The 21,694-nt window shown below is 42.2% G+C and overlaps 1 pseudogene; it reads left to right on the top strand.

The window, feature by feature from the left end:
- The window catches only part of LOC118387929 (endoplasmic reticulum metallopeptidase 1-like), a 38,307-nt pseudogene that overhangs the window by 2,422 nt on the left and 14,191 nt on the right, over positions 1 to 21,694 (top strand).

The raw sequence follows: 21,694 nt of genomic DNA, 5'->3' as shown, positions 1-21,694 counted from the left end.
CAACTCTGGTGTGCTCTACTCTGTACTGAACGCTATTCTACTGTACTGGACTGTACTGTCCTAAACACTTTCCTTTACTGTACTGTGTTGAACTATAATTTACTTATCTTTACTGTACTCTTCTGTACTGTGCTGAACTATACTCTACTTTTCTTTGCTGATTTGTACTGTCCGAACTTGTGAAACATAAACGTCTTTGATTGGTTCAGATTTGTGAACAAATCATGGACGTCAACGTTTGGGCCAAATAAACGCTGGTCCAGACGTCTGTGGACGTTGAAAGCAAGGCTTTACCATACAATCTTTTTTTTATGGACGTTAAAATCAAGGCCAGGGCGGACTTACCGAATTGTAACTACAGTGGTTCCTCCTTTAAAAATTGCGAGTTTATGCCGCGGGACTTAGAGGTAATGTGTGTGGTTCTGTACACCGCTTCATTGCTCCAGACCAGCGCAAGGGGGAGGGGTTAGAGCACTCATTATGATTTTGGGTCCCAATGGGCTACGGTGCCCAAACGAAAAATGCCCCGTATCAATTCGGAGGGCAAAAGTGATACTTAAATCCAAAAATGGGTTTACCGAAAAATGACATGAAAAGCGCAAATTTGTAAATCCCAAACTCTGAAAGTAATTGGAAAGGTAGATACAAATTATTTGTGACATTGTGGTTACAGTAAAGAATGTAAACAAGATGCTGTGTTTTTATTTACAGTAGTGATGGACAGCTGGAGGCAATTTCAACGAATTACTATGGGAATAAATATCACTGAATGACATGTGATCGACTGCTTCATCACGGTTTCGCGCTGCTTATGCTTGCCCATACCATAACCCCACTGCCACCATGGGGCACTCTGTTAACAACGTTGCCATCAGCAAACCATTTGCCCACACAATGCCATGCCGTCTGCCCGGTACAGTTGAAACTGGGATTCATTCGTGAAGAGCACACTTCTCCATGGTACCATTGGCCATCAAGTCGGGTTCGATGCCGAACTGCAATTGGGTAAAGGCCCTGTTTGAGGATGACAAGCACGCAGATGAGAAACCCACAGTTTCATCAGCTGTCTTGGTAGCTGGTCTCAGACGATCCCGCAGGTGAAAAATCCGGATGTGGAGGCCCTGGCCTGACGTGGTTAAAGGTTTTCTGCGGTTATGAGGCCGTTTGGACGTACTACCAAATTCTCTAAAACGATATTGGAGGTGGCTTATGGTAGAGAAATTAACATTAAATTATCTGGCAACTGCTCTGGTGGACATTCCTGCAGTCAGCATGCCAATTCCACGGTTCATCAACTTGTGACATCTGTTGTGTGTTGTGACAAAATTGCAAATTTTAGTGACCTTTTATTGTCCCCAGCGCAAGGTGCACCTGTTTAATCAGTCCATCCACCTGACAGGTGTGGCATATCAAGACGTTATCTTGGCAAAGGAAAAATGCTCACTAACAGGGATGCAAACTAATTTGTGCACCAAATTTGAGAGAAATAAGCTTTTTGTGATATGGATAATTTCTCTGATCTTTTATTTCAGCTCATGAAACATATAACCAACACATGTTGCGTTTATGAGTTGGCAGGGGACTTCAACATTATTGTGTTTTGATATTTTCTAATACCTTTTTAACACGTTTTATGATAATTATTTTATTGACCCCCTTTCCATTTGTTTGAAAAGAAATCAAAGCCTTTGCCTAGCTTTCATTTTACACCCAATTTGACATGCTCCTATGTACTTCACATGTTGGTGCTCATGGGTCCTTGTACATGGATATGGCCATACCTCAGCATATTTGCTGACTCCCTGTATGCCTTGTCTGGTACCAGGAAGCACCTGGAGCGCATCACCAGCGTCGGTCCCCGTCCCGTGGGCAGCCGAGAGAACGAGGTCCTAACGGTAAACTTCCTGCTGGAGCAGATAGAGCACATCAAGACCATTAGCGCCTCAGGACCCAACTCTGTCACTGTGGACGTACAGAGACCCACAGGCTCCTACAGGTTCCTGGGAGGGATCACATCCTACTGTAAGGTCAGCAACATTGCTGTCCGTCTGGAGCCCAAGGCTGGGGCTCAGCACCTCATGCTGGCCAATTGCCACTTTGATACTGTGGCCAACAGTCCAGGTACAGTACAATAAAACATATGTCTTTTTCGTTATGTTACTCACAACTCTACTACCTACCTACCTACCTACCTACCTACCTACCTACCTACCTACCTACCTACCTACCTACCTACCTACCTACAGTGGGGCAAAAAATATTTTAGTCGTCCACCAATTGTGCAAGTTCTTCCACTTAAAAAGATGAGAGGCCTGTAATTTTCATCATATGTACACTTTAACTATGACAGACAAAATTAGATTTTTTTTCTCCAGAAAATCACATTGTAGGATTTTTAATGAATTTATTAGCAAATTATGGTGGAAAATAAGTATTTGTTCAATAACAAAGGTTTATCTCAATACTTTGTTATATGCCCTTTGTTGGCAATGACAGAGGTCAAACGTTTTCTGTAAGTCTTCACAAGGTTTTCACACACTGTTGCTGGTATATTGGCCCATTCCTCCATGCAGATCTCCTCTAGAGCAGTGATGTTTTGGGGCTGTTGCTGGGCAACACGGACTTTCAACTCCCTCCAAAGATTTTCTATGGGGTTGAGATCTGGAGACTGGCTAGGCCACTCCAGGACCTTGAAATGCTTCTTACGAAGCCACTCCTTCGTTGCCCGGGCGGTGTGTTTGGGATCATTGTCATGCTGAAGGACCCAGCCACGTTTCATCTTCAATGCCCTTGCTAATAGAAGGAGGTTTTCACTCAAAATCTCACGATACATGACCCCATTCATTCTTTCCTTTACACGGATCAGTCGTCCTGGTCCCAGAAAAACAGCCCCAAAGCATGATGTTACCACCCCCATGCTTCACAGTAGGTATGGTGTTCTTTGGATGCAACTCAGCATTCTTTGTCCTCCAAACACGACGAGTTGAGTTTTTACCAAAAAGTTCTATTTTTGTTTCATCTGACCATATGACATTCTCCCAATCTTCTTCTGGGTCATCCAAATGCTCTCTAGCAAACTTCAGACGGGCCTGGACATGTACTGGCTTAAGCAGGGGGACACATCTGGCACTGCAGGATTTGAGTCCCTGGCGGCATAGTGTGTTACTGATGGTAGGCTTTGTTACTTTGGTCCCAGCTCTCTGCAGGTCATTCACTAGGTCCCCCCTTGTGGTTCTGGGATTTTTGCTCACCGTTCTTGTGATCATTTTGACCCCACGGGGTGAGATCTTGCGTGGGAGCCCCAGATTGAGGGGGATTATCAGTGGTCTTGTATGTCTTCCATTTCCTAATAATTGCTCCTACAGTTGATTTCTTCAAACCAAGCTGCTTACCTATTGCAGATTCAGTCTTCCCAGCCTGGTGCAGGTCTACAATTTTGTTTCTGGTGTCCTTTGACAGCTCTTTGGTCTTGGCCATAGTGGAGTTTGGAGTGTGACTGTTTGAGGTTGTGGACAGGTGTCTTTAATACTGATAACAAGTTCAAACAGGTGCCATTAATACAGGCAACGAGTGGAGGACAGAGGAGCCTCTTAAAGAAGAAGTTACAGGTCTGTGAGAGCCAGAAATCTTGCTTGTTTGTAGGTGACCAAATACTTATTTTCCACCATAATTTGCAAATAAATTCATTAAAAATCCTACAATGTGATTTTCTGGATTTATTTTTCTCATTTTGTCTGTCATAGTTGAAGTGTACCTATGATAAAAATCACAGGCCTCTTTCATCTTTTTAAGTGCTTTCCTCATCAAGCTACCCATCTATCCATGACTATCAGGTTTTTAGAAATATTAGCAAATGTATTAAAAATAAAAAACATACCTTATTTACATTCAAGCCCTTTTCTATAATTGTCAATTGAGCTCAGGTGCATCCTGTTTTGCATTGATCATTCTTAATTTTTTCAACTAGTTGGAGTCACCTGTGTTTTCAATTGATTAGACATGATTTGGAAAGGCACACACTTTATTTTAAGAAGTTGAAATGCATGCCAGAGCAAAAAACAAGCCATGAGGTTAATAGTAATTTTCAGTAGAGCTCTGAAACAACAAGATTGTGTCGAGACACCGATCTGGGAAAAAGTACTAAAACATTTCTGCAGCATTGAAGGTCCCCAAGAACATTAGAAGTTTGGAACACCAAGACTCTTCCCAGAGCTGGCCGTTTGGCCAAACTGAGCAATCGGGGGACAAGGGCCTTGTTCAAGGAGGTGACCCAGAACCTGATGGTCACTCTGACAGAGCTCCAGAGTTCCTCTGCAGAGATGGGAGGACCTTCCAGAAGGAAAGCCATCTCTGCAGCACTTCACCAATCAGGCCTTTATCTTCTTACGGCTGACAGAGCTGGTGTTTGACAACTGCCAGTGAAAATGCAGGTTTGTTCAAACAACAAATCCCATAATTAAAATTCCTCAAACATACAAGTATTATACACCATTTTAAAGATAAACTTTTGTTAATCCCACAGATGTTCGATTTCAAAAGGCTTTATGAGGAAGCATCCAATGCTTTTATGTTAGAGTGACCGCTCACAAAAAACACAGACTTTGTCCTCAAAAAAGTCATTTAATCACTAACCTTTGATGATCTTCATCAGATGGCACTCATAGGACTTCATGTTACCAATTAATGTTTTGTTCGATAAAGTTCATATTTATATTCAAAAATCTGTTTACATGATGTCTATGTTCAGATGTTTTGCTTCAAAATATCCTGTGATTTTCAGGAGAGCCACATCAATTGCCTTACAGGAATACTTCATCATCATAAACGTCCGTTGATGAAAGATACAAGTGTTATGCATAGGTTAAAGATATCTTCTCCTTTTTCAAAAGATCACCATGCAATAATCTGTTGCTATACAAACAGATACCCGCCATGTTGTGGAGTCAACAAAAGTCAGAAATAGCATTATACATTTTCAACCTTTGATTCATTGGAATGCACTCTGGAATCCCAGTTCCACAATAAATGTTTGTTTTGTTCGATAAAGTCCCATAATTTATGTCCAAATACCTCCTTTTTGTTCATGTTTAGAGTAATCAAATGCACAAGCCAGCACTAAGTTAAAAAGTCAAAAAAATTATATTACAGTTCTGAAACATGTCAAGATTGTTTAGAATGGATCTTTTAGGGAAAAATCTTCAATAATATTCCAACCGGACAATTCTGTGACTTCAGACCCCTGATTCAAACAGCTTTGAAGGTCCCCAAGAACATTAGAAGTTTGAAACAACATTCTAAAGACTTGACATCTAGTGGAAGCCTTAGGAAGTGCAATGGACCAAATGTACACTGTATCTTGGATAGGCAACCACTTGAAAAACTACAAACCTCAGATTTTCCACTTCCTGGTTGGCCTTTTTCAGGTTTTAGCCTGCCATAAGTTCTGTTATGGTCACTCATTCAAACAGTTTTAGAAACTTCAGAGTTCTATCTCTACTGCAGATATGCATATCCTTCTTCTGGGCCTGAAAGCCATCTCTGCAGCACTTTTCACCGGATCAAAATAGCACCCCCAAGCCATTTATGGTAGAGCGGCCAGACGGAGCCACTCCTCAGTAAAAGGCACATGACAGACTGCTTGGAACTCTTTGACCTGAATGCCAAGCGTCACGTCTGGAGGAAACCAGGCACCATCCCTACGGTGAAGCATGGTAGTGGCAGCATCATGCTGTAGGGATGTTTTTCAGCTGCAGGGACTGGGAGACTAGTCATGATCAAGGGAAGGATGAATGGAGCAAAGTACAGAGAGATCTTTGATGAAAACCTGCTCTAGAGCTCTCAGGACCTCCGACTGGAGTGACGGTTCACCTTCCAATAGGACAACGACTCTAAGCAGACAGCCAAGACAACACAGGAGTGGCTTCGGGACACGTCTCTGAATGTCCTTCAGTGGCCCAGACAGAGCCCGGACTTGAACCCGATCGAACATCTCTGGAGAGAACTGAAAATACCTGTGCAGCGATGCTCCCCATCCAACCTGACAGAGTTTGAGAGGATCTGCTTTGAAGAGTGGGAGAAACTCCTCAAATACAGGTGTGCCAAGCTTGTAGCGTCATACCCAAGAATACTCAAGGCTGTAATCCCTGCCAAAGGTGCATCAACAAAGTACTGAGTAAAGGATCTGAATACTTCTGTAAATGTGATATTTTATTTTTAATACATTTGCAAAAATTTAGAAAAAAATGTTTTTGCTGGTCATCATGCGGTATTGTGTGTAGATTGAGGGAGAAAAATATACATTTAATCCATTTAGAATGAGGCTGTAACGTAACATAATGTATAAAACATCAAGGGGTGCGAATGCAATGCTGTCATCAAGGCAAAGTGTTGCTACTTTGAAGAATCTCAAATATAAAATATATTTGATTTATTTAACACTATTTTTTTGGTTACTAAAGGATTCCATATGTGTTTATTTTATAGTCTTCATTATTATTCTACAATGTAGAAAATAGTACAAATAAAGAGAAACTCTTGAATCAGTAGGTGTCAACTTTTGACTGGTACTATACACTCAAGTGGCCAGTTTATTAGGTACACCACCCCGTTCACAGAAATGGTTCGCTCCTATAGACAGTGAGTCACGTGGCCATGGCTTGCTATATAAAGCAGGCAGACCGGCATCGAGACATCCAGTTACTGTTAGATTGAACGTTAGAATGGGCAAAATGAGTGACCTAATCGACTTTGAACGTGTTATGAACGTAGGTGTCAGGCACGCCAGTTCCAAAAACGGAGAAATGGCCGGCCTCCTGAGCTTTTCACAACCATGTCTAGGGTTTACCGAAAATGGTGCGACCAACAACAAAAACATTGTCATAGGCAGTCCTGTGGGCGAAAACTGCTCATTGAGAGGTCGAAGGAGAATGGCAAGAATTGTGGAAGCTAACAGGTGGTCCACAAACAGGAAAATAACGGTTGAGTACCACTGTTAAGGCATCTCAGAATGCACAAGTTGTTGGTCCTTTTCACGGATGGGCTATTGCAGCAGAATAACACACCAGGTTCCACTCTTATCAGCTAAAAACAAGAATAAGCGGCTCCAGTGGGCCCACGATCACCAATACTGGACAATTTGAGGAGTGGAAAAGCATTGCCTGTTCTGATGAATCCCAGTTCCTGTTGCAGAGTCAGGATTTGGCGTAAACAGCCATGGCCCCATCCTGCCTGGTGTCAACAGTACCGGATGGTGGTGTAATGGCGTGGAGTATGTTTTCCTGGCACACGTTAGGTCCCTTGATTCCAAGTGAGCAATGTTTCCATGCCCCGAGGAATCTGGGCTGTCCTGGAGGCAAAGAGCAGTCCAACCCAGTGCCTAATAAACTGGCCAAACTGTGTGTATATCTCGTCAATAGCAAAACTTGACTGGAAAAGAGACCGGTTGGAATGTCTGACTGAAATCCAGGACAAATTAGCCTTTTTTGTAAATTAGCTGTGTTTGAATTTGTTGATTTAAAATGCGGGACATTATTTTTTTGGTTGCGGGACAAAGGGCCAAAGTGTGGAATTCCACCCTCCTTCCGTTTTACTTGTAGTGTATTTTGTATTTTTAAAGTTTTTATTAGATGGGAATAGCTTTAGAGTAGAAGTCAACACGGGTGAGCGGCTGGACCGGGACTCGACCTTGCATTTCCGGGAGTGATTTGTATTCAGCACCAACCGCTGAACCAGAATCTGGCACGAGATGGGCATTTTACCTACAGGGCAGGCTATGCATTGGGCGTGCAGTGCTGAATAGCTTTTCTGATGAACGGTTCTATGTAGACTCAGGCTACTGTTGCTCCCACTGTGTAGCTTGTCTGATGTTTAGGCAGTAACAGTTCGGCATTAAGAGATCACTGTTGCTCCCACTGTGTGATTAGGCATTCATCCCTCTCCAGGTAGGAATTTCAGCAGCACTGGCACAGGCGCGCACACACAAACACACACTAATCTCGCTCGCCAATATTGACAAACACACTTGTGTGATTCTACGAGACTATATACGCACGCACACGCAAAGCTATTCTGACAGCATTTTTTTTTTAATGACCCCATGTCACCTGTGCGTGTGACAGGTGCGAGTGATGATGCGGTGAGCTGTGCAGTGATGCTGGAGGTGCTCCACTCCCTGGCCAATCTCTCCACTCCCTTATGACACGGGGTGGTGTTCCTCTTCAACGGGGCAGAGGAGACCATGCTGCAGGTGAGAGAGAAACTGGGGACAGTAGTGAACACTGGTCAGGTCAACTAAGAGGAATTTTACAATCACATTTTGATTTGTTTCAGCCAGAATCATAAATACTATTCCTCTTTTGTGCAAAGGCACCTTTTGTTCTTGTATAATTCTATTCAATGACGTAATATGGAATGTGAAATATTTTATACTCTTATCTATGTTAGGCGAGTCATGGCTTCATCACTCAGCATCCCTGGGCCAAGCAGGTCCGAGCCTTCATCAACCTGGAGGCAGTGGGGGTGGGGGGCAAAGAGTTGGTGTTCCAGACAGGTTTGTGGACACATCTTTATTAGGGCACACTGCAGCAAAATGTTTTGCAACTGCAAACAAAAAAGGGATTCAGGTGGTTCAGTTAAAATCAATGTTTATTGGTCGCATACACAGTTTAGCAGATGTTATAATGGGCACAGTGAAATGCTTATGTTAGTAGCTCCTAATAATGCAGTAAAATGTCAAACAAGTACACAAATAGGGGGCTCCCGAGTGGCGCAGCGGTCTAAAGCACTTGCAGTGCTGAGGCGTCACTATAACCTCGGGTTCAATCCCAGGCTGTGTCAAAGCCGGCCGTGACCGGGAGCCCCATGTGACGGCACACGGGAGGGTTTGGTCGCCAGGATTTCCTTGTCTCATCGTTCTCTAGCAACTCCTTCTGGCGAGCTGGGCGCCTGCAAGCTGACCTCAGTTGTCAGTTGGACGATGGTGCAGCTGGCTTCCGGGCTAAGCGAGCAGTGTGTCAAGAAGCAGTGCGGCTTGGCAGGGTCATGTTTCGGAGGACGCATGGCCTCTTGACCTTCACCTCTTCCGAGTCCGTAAAGGAGTTGCAGTGATGAGGCAAGATTGTAACTACCAATTGGATACCACGAAATTGGGTATAAAAAGGGGGTAAAGTAAAAAAAATTAAAAATAATTATAAGTGCATAAAAAAAACTAAATCAAGAACGTCGGGACAAATTCAGTTAACCCAGTTCAGGTGATTCAGTCAGTTTTCTTCAGTTTGGTGCCTAATGAACACGACTCAGGAACTGGGCCAATTGGAACACATTTATATAGGTATCTGTGTCTCTGAATCAGCAATTGAACAAGCCTTCTTGCCCCTCGGGACGGAGTAGAGCTGTGTTGCACTATACATCCTGGCAAATATCCCCATATGTCAACTTGAGGAAAGGTGTTTTAGAAAAAACTGGCCTGCTGTTGTACATTTGAATAACTTACCTTGCTTGCTATTGTTTTTGTATCCTTTAAAGCAGGGGTCCGCAACAGGTGGCCTGCAGGGATTTTAGTTTTTGGTAAAATCACCAGGAATTAAGCTAAACATTTGTTTCATTTAAGAAATCTGTTCCCAAGTATTCCCACAAGTAAAATAAAATAGACTTATATGATCGTGTCTCAATGTAATGAAGATATATAATTGTTATTTACAAATACAATAATCTATTTTTTGACTTATTTGTGATCATTTTGCAGTGTAGAAATGATTATAATTGTGTTCTGGACCCCCAACCATTTGATCCGACAAAAATCGGCCCGCGGCTTAATCTAGTTGCCTTCCCCTGCTTTAAAAGGGTCAATTCTGTATACAATTTTAAAAGTGAAATCTTCACATCTTTTACAAGTCTGTCTTCTCTCGTCTCACCTTCAATTGATACACACAGGTCCCGAGAACCCCTGGTTGATCCAGGCCTATAAGCATGCTGCCAAACATCCCTTTGCTTCTGTGGTGGGACAGGAAATCTTCCAGTGCAGGTTGATCCCATCCGACACAGATTTCCGCATCTACAGGGACTTTGGAAACATTCCAGGTAGGGTAGTTATCAACTCTCCTGACTTTAGATCCCCACTCTGCCGTCTTGTTTTCAGTCGACTGCAGTCTGCCTTCACTTTATTTGAAGCTCTGCTGTATTGTAGTTCAACATTACTGTATGAGTTAGTGTTGAACCACCCGACTAGGATTTTTTGGTACAAAGTGGAATTAATCTACTTTTTTTTGTCCTCCTGGGTAAATCTAACGGCTTTGCACACATGCATTGTGCATTATTAGCCGTTTTTAAATACATTTTTTAAATTTTAAATTCTTCAAGTTGTTTCAAGTTGTTGTTGGGGATCATGGCTAGGCAGCCATTTTCAAGTCTTGCCATAGATTTTCAAGCAGATTTTTACCCCCAACTGTAGCTTGGTCACTCTGGGACATTCACTGTCTTCTTGGTAAGCAACTCCAATGTAGATTTATTTTGCCTTGTGTTATAGGTTATTGTTCTGCTGAAGGGTTAATACCTCTTACAGTGTCTGGTGTAAAGCAGACTGAAGCAGATTTTTCTCTCGCATTTTGCCTGTGCTTAGCTCATCACGTTTCTTTTTATCCTGAAAAACTCCCCAGTCTTTGCTGATGTCAAGCATACCCATACCATGTTGCAGGCACCACCATGTTGGAAAATAAGGAGGCAGTTACTCATTGATGTGTTGTGTTGGATTTGCCCCAGACATAAGGATGTACATTTAGGCCCAAAAAGTGTATTCCTTTTGTGTGTTTTTTTTGCAGTATTACTTTAGTGCCTTGTTGATTTACAGGATACATGTTTTTTGAATATTTTTATTCTGTATATTTGTATTCTTTTCACTCTGCCATTTAGGTCATTATTGTGGAGTCACAGCCATTAAACTCTGTAGCTGTTTTAAAATCACCAATGGCCTCATGGTGACATCCCTGAGCGGTTTCCTCGGTTCAGAAGGATGACTATCTTTGTGTCTGGGTGGTTTAATACATCATCCACAGCATAACTATTAACTCGGCCATGCTTAAAGATATATTCAGTGTCTGATTTGTTATTGTTTCTCATCTACCAATCACTACTCTTCTATGAGGCTTTTGAAAAGCTCCCTGGTCTGTGTAGTTGAATCTGTGCTGGAAATGCAATACTTAACTGAGGGACCTTACAGATGTTGTATATATGGGGGACAGCGGAAAGAGTAGTCATTGAAAAAACTCATTTCAACCCCTATTATTTCACACACTGAGCCCATGTAACTTATTATCAAATCAAATGTTCTTTGTCACATGCGCCGGATACAACACATGTAGACCTTACAGTGAAATGTTTACTTACAGGCCCTTAACCAACAATGCCGTTTGAAGAAAAATAAGTGTTACAAGTTTTTACTAAAATAAACTGAAGTAAAAAAAGAAAAATAACAAATAATTAAAGAGCAACAATAAAATAACATTAACGAGGCGATATACAGGGGGGTACCGGTACAGAGTCAATGTGCGGGGGCACAGGTTAGTCGAGGTATTTGAGATATGTACATGTAGGTGGAGATAAAGGGACTGCATAGATGATAAACAGAGGAGCAGCAGCGTAAAAATGGGAGGAGGGGTAGCTATTTGATTAGCTGTTCAGGAGTCTTATGGCTTGGGGGTAGAAGCTGTTAAGAAGCCATTTGGACTGAGACTTGGCGCTCCGGTACTGCTTTCCATGCGGTAGCAGAGAGAACAGGCTATGACCAGGGTGGCTGGAGTCTTATTATGTGATTTGTTAAGCGAAGTGTTTGACTTCTGACCTAATTTAGGCTTGCCTAATCAAAGGGGGTAAATACAACTAGTTATACTTTTTTTTGGAAACAATTGTTGAATTTTCTTTTCCCTTTGACCTTATGGAGTATTTTATGTAGATAGATGACAATTAAATATATTTCAATCCCACTTTGTAACGCAACAAAATCTGAAAAAAAATCCCAGGGTTCATCATTTGCACCCATTCTCATGATGTTACTATTGTTGTAATGTAAGAAGTCCACATTTGAATCATATTTCTTGAACAATTGATATTTTGAATGGCAATTTATGAGAATTATCAGTGTGGTAAAATTACACTTTAATTTCCCCACTGTAAAACAGTATATTGACAGAAACAGTTGAAGTCTGAAGTTTACATACGCCTTAGCCAAATACATTTCCCTCAGTTTTTCACAATTCCTGAAATTTAATCCTAGTAAAAATGCCCTGTTTTAGGTCAGTTAGGATCACCACTTTATTTTAAGAATGGGAATTGTCAGAATAATAGTAGAGGGATTTATTTAAGCTTTTATTTCTTTCATCACATTCCCAGTGGGCCGGAAGATTACATACACTCAATTAGTATTTGGTAACATTGCCTTTAAATTGTTTAACTTGGGTCAAACGTTTTGGGTAGCCTTCCACAAGCTTCCCACAATAAGTTGGTTGAATTTTGGCCCATTCCTCCTGACAGAGCTGGTGTAACTGAGTCAGGTTTGTAGACCTCCTTACTCGCACATGCTTTTTCAGATCTGCCCACACATTTTCTATGGGATTGAGGTCAGGGCTTTGTGATGGCCACTCCAATACATTTGTTGTCCCTAAGCCATTTTGCCACAACTTTGGAAGTATGCTTGGAGTCATTGCCCATTTGGAAGACCCATTTGCGACCAAGCTTTAACTTCCCGACTAATGTCTTGAGATGTTGCTTCAATTTATTCACATAATCTTCCACCCTCATGATGCCATCTATTTTGTGAAGTGCACCAGTCCCTCCTGCAGCAAAGCACCCCCACAACATGATGCTGCCACCCCTGTGCTTCACGGTTGGGATGGTGTTCTTCGGCTTGCAAGCCTCCAAACATAACGATGTTTGGAGGAATGGCCAAACAGTTCTATTTTTGTTTCATCAGACCAGAGGACATTTCTCCAAAAAGTACTTTGTCCCCATGTGCAGATGCAAACCGTAGTCTGGCTTTTTATGGCAGTTTTGGAGCAGTGGCTTCTTCCTTGCTGAGTGGCCTTTCAGGTTATTTTATTTTAATTTTACCAGGCAAGTCAGTTAAGAACAAATTCTTACTTTCAATGACGGCCTAGAAACAGTGGGTTACTTGCCTTGTTCAGGGACAGAACGGCAGATTTTTACCTTGGGGATTCGATCTTGCAACCTTTTGGTTGCAAGTCCAACGCTCTAACTGCTAAACTACCTGCCACCCCAAATGTCGATTTTATGTGGATATAGGACTCGTTTTACTGTCGATATAGATACTTTTGTTTTCTCCAGCATCTTCACAAGGTCCTTTGCTGTTGTTCTGAGATTGATTTGCACTTTTCGCACCAGAGTGCGTTCATCTCAACGAGACCGAACGCGTCTCCTTCCTGAGCGGTATGACGGTTGCGTGGTCCCATGGTGTTTATACTTGCATACTATTGTTTGTACATATGAACATGGTACCTTCAGGGGTTTGGAAATTGCTCCAAAGGATGAACCAGACTTGTGGAGGTCTACAATCCTTTTTCTGAGGTCTTGACTGATTTCTTTAGATTTTCCCATGATGTCAAGCAAAGAGGCACTGAGTTTGAAGGTAGGCCTTGAAATACATCCACAGGTACACCTCCAATTGACTCAAATTATGTCAATTAGCCTATCAGAAGCTTCTAAAGCCATGACATAATTTTCTGGAATTTTCCAAGCCGTTTAAAGGCACAGTCAAATTAGTATATGTTAACCTCTGACCCACTGGAATTGTGATACAGTGAAATAATCTGTCTGTAAACAATTGTTGGAAAAATGACTTGTGTCATGCACAAAGTAGATGTCCTAACCCACTTGCCAAAGCTATAGTTTGTTAACAATACATTTGTGGAGTGGTTGGTTTTAATGACTCGTGTATGTAAACTTCCGACTTCAACTGTATATCGATCGGTAAGTTGTCCTCCCAAAAAAATTGGTATCGGACCCCAAAAAACTATATTGGTCGGCCTCTAATTAGTAAATTCCATCACCTATAGTCTCCCTGGAGTCTTTCCTCCAATGACTCATGTCCCTCTGTCTGTAGGCATTGATTTAGCCTTCATTGAGAACGGCTTCATCTACCACACCAAGTACGACACACCCGACAGGATACTGACAGACTCCATCCAGAGGGCGGGTGAGTACTTTGGGCCACATAGCGGCGCTTCTCAAATAAGAACAAAGATTGTGTGGGTGGAGGGCAGTTTGGCCGTCATCAATCGGAAGCCGCAGGGAGTCGAAGAAGACCGGTACCGTGGTGTTTGGACTGCTCAGCTGCATGGCTGGCTCAGCTTAGCTCCGCTTTGGTGGGGTTTTAAGCAAGGGATAGTGGGCTACACCTGTTTGCAAGTGCTTCATTTGAGACGGATCCTGCCGGAACAGGATCCTGCACCTCTCAGATTTGACTGTTTGTTTCGGCACCTATTTAGATGATTTCTTGTTTCACTGTTTGCACTGTAAACATTCTAATAAAAGCGATGAGTGTTAAATCAAGTTGCCTCGTTATTTCTCTCGCTCCCCCAGAAAGACCATTAAAAAGCGCGATCATCCTTCTGTATCAATCATTCTCTCCTGAAACACACTGATTCCAGTCCTGCTCTCTTATTTATACATAGAGGTTATGTGGAGGGCCAGTGGTGTAAGTAACTGATCTTAACACAGGTATTGGTTGTGGTGGTCAACTAGTGAAGAGGTCCCTATGTAATCACGTCACATAGCCTAGGCTAGTTGTCTCCCTACTGAATTTGAAACGTGGGAAATTCAAATAAGGAAGGGATAAGAAAAGATAGTTGAGTTTGATGACAAATGTACAGTAACATCCTCTGCCTTTGACATAAAAAACTAAACAAAGAGCCCTCAGAAAAAGTTTTTGAACATGCCCGAACCAAGGCGTGTTTGGTGGCAGCAAGCATTGTAGATAAGGCTGAAGAGGACACCCAGGTTACAGACAGTTTTCAGAACAGCTTTAGAAGGAGACTCAACGTCACTGCCACAAGCCCGTTCATGGCATTGAGACAGAAATTGACTGTCTGGCGTTAAATGGATTTGACATGGGGAGTGTCGTTGTGGTCAGGTTTTGAAAACTAAGGTAGGAAAATGTGTTTTCCTTTACAAACTGTACTGTGAAGTTATTCAGAATATTTGGTTCATATGATCACGTAGGCAGGAGGCCTACAGTGCCTTCGGAATGTATTCTGACCCCTTGACTGTTTCCACATTTTGTTAGGCTACAGCCTTATTCTAAAATTGATTTGAATCGTGTTTTCACCCACATCAATCTACACAAAATACCACATAATGACAAAGCAAAAACTTGTTTTTAGAAAAACAAAAACTGATAACACATTTACATACAGTACCAGTCAAAAGTTTGAACACGCCTACTATATTTTTATGATTTTCTACATTGTAGAATAATAGTGAAGACATCAACACAATGAAATAACACATATGGAATCATGTAGTAACCAAAGAGATGTTCAACAAATCAAAATATACACGGCTCAAAAAAATAAAGGGAACACTAAAATAACACATCCTAGATCTGAATGAATGAAATTCTTATTCTTATTAAATACTTTTTTCTTTACATAGTTGAATGTGCTGACAACAAAATCACACAAAAATGATCAATGGAAATCAAATGTATCAACCCATGGAGGTCTGGATTTGGAGTCACACTCAAAATTAAAGTGGAAAACCACACTACAGGCTGATCCAACTTTGATGTAATGTCCTTTAAACATGGCATATATAAACAAGTCAAAATTAGGCTCAGTAGTGTGTGTGGCCTCCACGTGCCTGTATTGACCTCCCTACAATGCCTGGGCATGCTCCTGATGAGGTGGCGGATGGTCTCCTAAGGGATCTTCTCCCAGACCTGGACCAAAGCATCCGCCAACTCCTGGACAGTCTGTGGTGCAACGTGGCGTTGGTGGATGGAGCGAGACATGATGTCCCAGATGTGCTCAATTGGATTGAGGTCTGGGGAACGGGCGGGCCAGTCCATAGCATCAATGCTTTCCTCTTGCAGGAACTGCTGACACACTCCAGCCACATGAGGTCTAGCATTGTCTTGCATTAGGAGGAACCCAGGGCCAACCGCACCAGCATATGGTCTCACAAGGGGTCTGAGGATCTCATCTCGGTACCTAATGGCAGTCAGGCTACCTCTGGCGAGCACATGGAGGGCTGTGCGGCCCCCCAAAGAAATGCCACCCCACACCATGATTGACCCACCGCCAAACCGGTCATGCTGGAGGATGTTGCAGGCAGCAGAACGTTCTTCACGGCGTCTCCAGACTCTGTCACGTCTGTCACGTGCTCAGTGTGAACCTGCTTTCATCTGTGAAGAGCACAGGACGCCAGTGGCGAATTTGCCAATCTTAGTGTTCTCTGGCAAATACCAAACGTCCTGCACGGTGTTGGGCTGTAAGCACAACCCCCACCTGTGGACGTCGGGCCCTCATACCACCCTCATGGAGTTTGTTTCTGACTGTTTGAGCAGACACATGCACATTTGTGGTCTGCTGGAGGTCATTTTGCAGGGCTCTGGCAGTGCTCCTCCTGCTCCTCCTCACACAAAGGCGGAGGTAGCGGTCCTGCTGCTGGGTTGTTGCCCTCCTACGGCCTCCTCCACATCTCCTGATGTACTGGCCTGTCTCCTGGTAGCGCCTACATGCTCTGGACACTACGCTGACAGACACGGCAAACCTTCTTGCCACAGCTCGCATTGATGTGCCATCCTGGATGAGCTGCACTACCTGAGCCACTTGTGTGGGTTGTAGACTCCGTCTCATGCTACCACTAGAGTGAAAGCACCGCCAGCATTCAAAAGTGACCAAAACATCAGCCAGGAACCATAGGAACTGAGAAGTGGTTTGTAGTCACCCCCTGCAGAACCACTCCTTTATTGGGGGTGACTTGTTAATTGCCTATAATTTCCACCTGTTGTCTATTACATTTGCACAACAGCATGTGAAATTTATTGTCAATCAGTGTTGCTTCCTAAGTGGACAATTTGATTTCACAGAAGTGTGATTGACTTGGAGTTACATTGTGTTGTTTAAGTGTTCCCTTTATTTTTTTGAGCAGTGTAGTTTCCTTTCTGGATTGACTGACCTTCATGTATTCTACCATAAAGGCCTAATTGGTGGAGTGCTGCAGAGATGGTTGTCCTTCTGGAAGGTTCTCCCATCTCCACAGAGGAACCCTAGAGCTCTGTCAGAGTGACCATCAGGTTCTTGAACACCTCCCTGACCAAGGCCCTTTAGCCCCAATTGCTAAGATTGGCCGGGCAGCCAGCTCTTGGAAAAGTCTTGGTAGGTCCAAACTTCTTCCATTTAAGATGATTGAGGCCACTATGTTCTTGGGGACCTTCAATTCTGCATAAATTGTTTAGTACCGTTCCCCAGATTCTCAACACAATCCTGTCTTGGAGCTCTACGGACAATTCCTTCGACCTCATGGCTTGGTTTTTTCTCTGACATGCACTGTCAACTGTGGGACATTATATAGACATGTGTGTCCCTTACCAAATCATGTCCAAGCAATTGAATTTACCACACTGGACTCCCAAGTTTTAGAAACATCTCAAGAATGATTAACGGAAACAAGATGCACCTGAGTTTAATTCTGAGTTTCATGGCAAAGGGCTTGAATACTTATGTAAATTCCTTTTTTTAATTGTATACATTTGCAAAATTTTCTAAAAACCTGTTATTGGTTTGTCATTATGGGGTATTGTGTGTAGATTGCTGAGGATAGTTTTATTTAATATGTTTTAGAATAAGGCTGTAACGTAACAAAATGTGGAAAAAGTCAAGGGGTCTGAATACTTTCCAAAGGCACTGGATGGTTGTTACTGTGTTTTGTGTTGTGTGGGGTAGTTGTTACTGTGTTTTGTGTTGTGTGGGGTGGTTGTTACTGTGTTTTGTGTTGTGTGGGGTGGTTGTTACTGTGTTTTGTGTTGTGTGGGGTGGTTGTTACTGTGTTTTGTGTTGTGTGGGGTGGTTGTTACTGTGTTTTGTGTTGTGTGGGGTAGTTGTTACTGTGTTTTGTGTTGTGTGGGGTGGTTGTTACTGTGTTTTGTGTTGTGTGGGGTGGTTGTTACTGTTTTTTCATGGCTCATGGCTCAATCAAGTATTTTTAGCGCAACCAATGTTGAGGTTGTAATATATGACAGCACCAAAAATGATTGATTTTCAATATAATTATATCACCCAATAAGGTTTGATAAATGTCTAAAACATATATAAATATCATTTTATGGAATATCAACGGTTCACAGAATCCTATTAACAGGAATGTATGTTATCTCAAATTCCAACAAGTGGATATAGCTTTTATTCAATAAACTCAATTGGTTGATTCAGAGGCTGCTAAATTGAAAAGCGATTGGGTTGGGCAGGTATTTCTTATCTTATTTTCAAGCAAAAACATGGTGTTGCAATTCTGGTACATAAGTTGAAATTTGTCATGTTAAAGCAACATAAGGATGAGGAAGAAAGAATGATTTGTGTTGAGGCTCTGGTAAATGGTAATAAGAATACGTTTAATATTTATGCACCAAACAAGGAGGATCCTGGTTTTTTTTGTGATGGCCACTCCAATACCTTGACTTTGTTGTCCTTAAGCCGTTTTGCCACAACTTTGTAAGTATGCTTGGGGTCATTGTCCATTTGGAAGACCCATTTGTGACCAAGCTTTAACATGCTGAGTGATGTCTTGAGATGTTGCTTCAATATATCCACATAATCTTCCACCCTCATGACATCTATTTTGTGAAGTGCACCAGTCCCTCCTGCAGCAAAGCACCCCCACAACATGATGCTGCCACCCGGTGCTTCACGGTTGGTATGGTGTTCTTCAGCTTGCAAGCCTCCCCCTTTTTCCTCCAAACATAACGATGGTCATTATGGCCAAACAGTTCTATTTTTGTTTCATCAGACCAGAGGAAATTTCTCCAAAAAGTACAATCTTTGTCCCCATGTGCAGTTGCAAACCGTAGTCTGGCTTTTTTATAGCAGTTTTGGAGCAGTGGCTTCTTCCTTGCTGAGTGGCTTTTCAGGTTATGTCGATATAGGACTCGTTTTACTGTGGATATAAATACTTTTGTAGCTGTTTTCTCCAGCATCTTCACAAGGTCCTTTGCTGTTCTGGGATTGAATTGCACTTTTAGCACCAAAGTACGTTCATCTCTAGGAGACAGAACGCGTCTCCTTCCTGAGCGGTATGACGGCTGTGTGGTCCCATGGTGTTTATACTTGTGTACAATTGTTTGTGCAGATGAACATGGTACCTTCAGGCCTTTGGAAATTACTCCCAAAGATGAACCAGACTTGTGGAGGTTTACAATGTTTTTTCTGAGGTCTTGGCTGGTTTCTTTAGATTTTCCCATGATGTCAAGCAACGAGGCACTGAGTTTGAAGGTAGGCCTTGGAATACATCCACAGGTACACCTCAAATTGACTCAATTGATGTCAGAAGCTTCTAAAGCCATAACATCATTTTCCGGAATTTTCCAAGCTGTTTAAAGGCACAGTCAACTTAGTGTATGTAAACTTCTGACCCAGTGGAATTGTGATATAGTGAATTTTAAGTGAAATATACTGTCTGTAAACAATTGTTGGAAAAATGACTTGTGTCATGCATAAAGTAGATGTCCTAACCGACTTGCCAAAGCTATAGTTTGTTAACAAGAAATTTGTGGAGTGGTTGAAGAACAAGTTTTAATTACTCCAACCTAAGTGTATGTAAACTTCCCACTTCAACTGTATGTGAAAAAGGAGTGCTTATGAGGTTCTGGAGAAATTTTATTTGCCAGATAAGATTTCTGGAAATATTTACAATTAAGGAGCTGCGTGGGGTCTCTTATGAGTATTAAACTCCAGAGAATTTAAAACTTGTTAGAATAATATTTTGTGTTACCAGGAATATCACACTCCGCTTCAGTGTTTTTTGTAATGTTCTCGTATGCACGATATGGAAACGGAGAATTTAAGGTTGATTTGGCAAGTGGAAAACTTGAGACATTGTGACATTGAGGAGGATGTATGGAAAAATATTGTACCATGGATACAGTTTGGAAATGTACACTTTATAAGATTGTTCATAGTTACCATTGGACCCCAGTTAAATTTCATAAAATGGGTTTATTGCTAAATATGTTACGCTGGAAAGGAGGTTCGTAAAAACCCTATCCCAGAGTCCCCGCAGCTGTGCGTATTAGGGGATATACACTACATGACCAAAAGTATGTGAACACATGCTCATCGAACATCTCATTCCAAAATCATGGGCATTAATATGGAGTTGGTCCCCCCTTTGCCGCTATAACAGCCTCCACTCTTCTGGGAAGGCTTTCCACTAGATGTTAAAGCATTGCTGCAGGGACTTGCTTCCATTCAGCCATGAGAGCATTAGTGAAGTTGGGCAATTATAGTGGGCAATTAAGCCTGGCTCACATTCCTATTCATCCCAAAGGTGTTCTATTGAGTGGAGGTCAGGGCTCTGCAGGCCAGTCAAGTTCATCTACACCGTTCTCAACAAACCATTTCTGTATGGCCTCGCTAACTATGTTTAATTGTTACCCAATTTAAATTAATCATGTAACAATTAACACATTAGGATTTGGGGCACCACAGAAGAGGTTGTTTAAAGAGTTACCATCTCCTGAATTAAATTCTATGATATCTATTACCTTGCTCATGATTCAGTACTACACAAATTGGTTTTATTATTTATTTACTAGCTAACTCAATAACACAGAGAACCCCCTTTACATGAGACAAAGGTCCCTAGTGGACTGACAAAATATGATGGCTTGTTACAACATAGATGGGGGGGAGAGAGAGGGAGAAAAAGGCACACTTATCATTGAGACATTTCAGAACTATTTTCACAGTAACGTTAATCATATAGTTTGCACACGAATCGCTGCCCGTTAGGAATAAGAAATCATTAATGTATTTACGTGTGGGTGTCTTTGTCCGTCGTGTAGTCCTGAACAGAACTACAGAGTTCACTCTGTTCCATTCGCTCCCGAAGCTGCATATTACGTCAGCCATGCCGATGGTTCCAGTGGGGTGATGAGAGTAGCGTACTACGGTGATTTGAGAAGGGTAGTAGGATGCTTTGAAGAGTTTGAGATATTTGACTCAGGACAGCTAATCAGCTGTACCAGTGATTGTCTGAGGGGTGAGTTTGTCGCCTCTTCCTCCTCTTGTTGATTATTCAGGGTTCGGGATTCAGACCACTATGGACATGAGCTGCAGCTCACCATCTCTCTCGTCTAAAAGAAGGTGAGTTTATTTCTTCACCTCGTGTTGAGGTTCAGCGTTCCAACCATTTCCAACCATTTAAAACGTGTAGCTCCGCCTCATGTTTCCTGGTCTAATGTTCATTTCGTTACCAAGCCATTTTATTCACTCTGGCTGAAAAGGATGGTTCCATCAGTCTGATACGCTCTCCAACATCACTCAGGGTGTGGCTACTTACTTATGCACAGTTTATAGCAGATAGATTTTATTTTTATTTATCTTTATTTAACCAGGTACGCAAGTCAGTTCTCTGCTGCCTGTGACTGGAACGAATTGCAAAAATCGCTGAAGTTGGAGATTTTTATCTCCCT

The sequence above is a fragment of the Oncorhynchus keta genome, chromosome 9 (genome assembly GCF_023373465.1).
Source record: "Oncorhynchus keta strain PuntledgeMale-10-30-2019 chromosome 9, Oket_V2, whole genome shotgun sequence".
Classification (NCBI taxonomy): domain Eukaryota; kingdom Metazoa; phylum Chordata; class Actinopteri; order Salmoniformes; family Salmonidae; genus Oncorhynchus; species Oncorhynchus keta.
Note: the sequence above shows the minus strand (reverse complement) of the source record. Positions and strands in the feature narration are given on the sequence as shown.